Raw genomic sequence first — 3,950 nt, forward strand, 5'->3', positions numbered from 1 at the left:
TCAATACACGTAAAGTTGTTTTCAGCTTTGTAGTAGTATTTGGACTTCTCGTATGTTGGTCATTTCTTAATATTTTAGCTGATTAGATCCCTTAGGTTTTCAGAGATCCAGCGTTGACAGCCAGGAGGATTTTCGTCCACGGGTTTTGCAGTTTATTTCTTCAGCTTAAGATTAAGGGCTCAAAACGCTTTTTCAACAATCGAAGTCCAATAGTTGAAGAAAAATGAAATGATAGCCACTTTACTTTAACTAATTATTTTATACATTCTCGTCCTTGTTTACTTTAACTAGTAAATGGAATCTCAGCAAATAAAACAAGAAAACGCCTATCCCGTTTCACTGCGGTGGAGTGGTGACGCCGGATGGAGGAATACATGCATACATACGTATATACATACATAACTTTTATTTTAACTTGAATTCTACAGTAGCTAAAACAAAAGCTAATATCTTCCAGAAAAATAATTAGACGAAAATCACTGACAAACAACTACAAAAGCAATAAAACAATCAATTGAGTGAACATGATTGTGACGCAATCATTGGAAGAAATAACAAGCAGCAGCAAAGCCACGCACGGGAAACTGAAATCTACGAAATCCGGAAACCAAATCTCCTTCAGGATTAGAAGAACGTTCTCGTTCCTCGAACGTAAAGCAAAGTATTAGGCACTTCTGTGCCTCTCTCCTTATATTATGAGAAGGTGTTTTCCATAACCACGACAACTTAAACGGAAACTTAGAATATAGCGTAAGCAAAAAAATACTTTGGGACAGGGACCTAAATTATGCGTTAGTTTAGGAATAAAGAAACATAATATTTGAAAATTCCCAAATGAAAGCCCTAAAAATAATTACAATATGTTTTCCTTCGCTTCCCTTCCAAAGCCAGCGTATGAAATTAAATCAATTAAATCATGACGTCACAAACTAAATTGAATGCAAATATCCGCAGGAGAATAAATCAGATCAATGTAAAAAATACAAGTCATGGATATTAAGTATAACTTGAAAACAAATACTAAGTGGCATGCCATCACAGCGTAAGGTGACTAAAAACTCACTCTCTAGCAGGAGCATTGAAAGGAAGCATTCCTTCGGAGAATTTGTGGGTGGATGGCTTGAGGAGCGACGCAAGGTGGGAAAAAGTCTTTGTACATTAAACATAGTTAGCAGCTAGAGTAGCCTGTGTACAGACGTCCCCCTTCCTTAGGAAAAATCGATTTTTCCTGAGTGAGGGGGGACCTCTGTACACAGGCTACTAGAAGAGACTGATTGTGAAAGCCGGAAAACTGCAAAGATAAATGGTGCTGCTTTAAGTGTTGGGAGCCGCATCCCTGACGGTACACAACCCTTGTTTTTTGTTCACAAATTGTAACTGAATAAATTGGTTGAAGAGTAATGTACCATGGTCACACAACACGGTCATACCATCGCCAACCATGGTCAAACATGGTCGGTAATAAAAAACTATGGTACCATGGTCAACGGTCAGTATTAACTAATGCATCGGTTTGATAATCAGTGAAACTGCCACTCAGACAAGTGGCCAATAATGCAAACACTCGAGTGGTTTTCTGTCTGTTGTATTATATCAGAACAATAGCGTGACTTCAATGAGAGTTCCCGAAGTTACTTTTAGGGTATCGGCATGAATACATTGATGGCAACAGAATCGAAAGGGTCACAGTTTATAAAGCTGCTTGGAGTTTATGTTAGCAGTGATCTGAATTAACCCATCACTAACCCATCATGTAGACTATACATAACTAAAAAGGGAAATAAGAGGCATGAGTCTCTCAGAGTTCTCAAGCAGTTTGATGATCCACCAGCTGAAACCCTCGCAATGCTTGAAACCCTTGCAACCCTCGCAATGCTTGAAACCCTCGCAACGCTTGAAATCCTTGCAACCCTTGCAATGCTTGAAACCCTTGCAACCCTCGCAATGCTTGAAACCCTTGCAACCCTCGCAATGCTTGAAACCCTCGCAACGCTTGAAACCCTCGCAATGCTTGAAACCCTTGCAACCCTCGCAACGCTTGAAACCCTCGCAACGCTTGAAACCCTCGCAATGCTTGAAACCCTTGCAACCCTCGCAATGCTTGAAACCCTCGCAATGCTTGAAACCCTCGCAATGCTTGAAACCCTCGCAACGCTTGCAACCCTCGCAACGCTTGAAACCCTCGCAACGCTTGAAACCCTTGCAACCCTCGCAATGCTTGAAACCCTCGCAACGCTTGAAACCCTAGCAACGCTTGAAACCCTTGCAACCCTCGCAATGCTTGAAACCCTCGCAACGCTTGAAACCCTTGCAACGTTTGAAATCCTCGCAACGCTAGAAACCAGCACTCCCTCCACACGCGCGAAAATTATGAACGAGGCGGAACGAACGTGACACCATATGAACAATATTATTGGTTTGACACCCTCGCAACCCTTCACACTCTGAGCCAATCACAGTAGACCTTAGGATAGCTGCTACAGTACTGCAGACTTTCTTCTTCTCACATTCCACGCTTAAAAAATTCGTGACGTTTTCGTACTCAGGAGTGCTTTCATAGCCTTTTCGTAGATCTTCCATGATAGCTACTGACTAAAGTATCTTCTTTCACAGGTTCAAAGGGAAACGCTATTAAACCGTGGAATTTACAGTAGGTACCAGATCCCTGAATATTTTGCCAATCTGCCAAAGAGGAAGATGGTACACGACTGCATGGTGAGAACGGCTTTTCAGTCTGATGTATATAACACCCAATGAGACATCGTCAAATGTGTATGTCATCGCTCAAAGGTTGTGGGGAAGTAATTGTGGGTATGGGGTGGGGGTAGGAGGTTAAACATGGGTTTAGGGTAATCCTGAACCCAGTTGACACCGTTTTTGTCAATTATAAAGGAGGCGGTAAAAACCAAATTCCAAGGCTGCTTGTGACTCTAGTCAAATTGCCCTTTTGAGGTCCTTACTGTAGTTAGACAGGTAAATTGATTGGTTATTAATTACAGATTATAGTTGTTGGTATTATCCTCTCGCCTTTCTTGAACTCACGTTTAACTCTCTCATAACCACTTACCAAACAAACCAGATATGGCTTATCTAACATTTCAAACTAGTTTTATACTGAGCGTTTTACTTGTCCTATTTTTGTTAGGAAAGCTGCGAAGAGCGGAACAACGATGTAACAGCAAGGCGGCATTCCGGTCATGAATTAGTTAACCGTAAAAACAAGCAAACTACCCCTATACGAATTCCTGTAAAAAATGATTTACACAAACTTCGCTACAGACATAGGTCCACTAACCACTCATGTTGGAATCCACAATAAAAAGCCTCCTTCCTAAGAGTGTTATAGTTTTCCATATTTTAAAGATGAAATGGACTTGATATATATATATATATATATAAACAGGAATAATACAGCGGAATGGCATCGTCCGTATAGAGTGTAACGTTACTGTGGGGGTTGCATTACGTTAAGTCATTCATACAAACTACAGTCAGACCTCGTTAATACGGACATTGAGGGGTCCGTAGAAAGTGTCTGTATTAATGAGGTGTCCGTATTAAGCGGGTTGAATTTAGAGAAAATGAAAGGGGTTTTCTTTCCCCAGGGACAAAACAAACTGTCCGTAATAATGAGGTGTCCGTATTAAGCGGGTGTCCACAAAAGAGGGTTTGACTGTATAAGAAGCGGGATTCGCGGGTTCGATTCCCGCCGGGCCGGTCCAGCTCTCAGTGTCCTAAAATAACTGACAAATGAAGGTACTGTTTTTGCCCCGCAAAGACTAGACTTTCGCGTGCCTCGGATGACCACATAAAATGGCTGTCCCGTCTCCAGTAGATGACGTAAAAATAGTGCCCTCATATCGTACCTTTGTACTAAATACATTGACACTCATAAATTATGCTTATATGACGAATAACGCGAATATGAAAGGAACAGTTTGTCTACCGCA

The 3,950-nt window shown here is 41.3% G+C and overlaps 1 long non-coding RNA gene across 1 annotated transcript; it reads left to right on the forward strand.

Moving 5' to 3' along the window:
* Positions 1 to 939: 939 nt before the first annotated feature.
* On the forward strand, positions 940 to 3,337 carry LOC140949860 (uncharacterized). Its single transcript, XR_012167127.1, has 3 exons — positions 940 to 1,137; positions 2,614 to 2,715; positions 3,146 to 3,337. It is a non-coding gene; the product is annotated as an uncharacterized lncRNA (long non-coding RNA).
* Positions 3,338 to 3,950: the final 613 nt, after the last annotated feature.

This window comes from Porites lutea, chromosome 10 (assembly GCF_958299795.1).
Source record: "Porites lutea chromosome 10, jaPorLute2.1, whole genome shotgun sequence".
In the NCBI taxonomy this organism is placed as follows: domain Eukaryota; kingdom Metazoa; phylum Cnidaria; class Anthozoa; order Scleractinia; family Poritidae; genus Porites; species Porites lutea.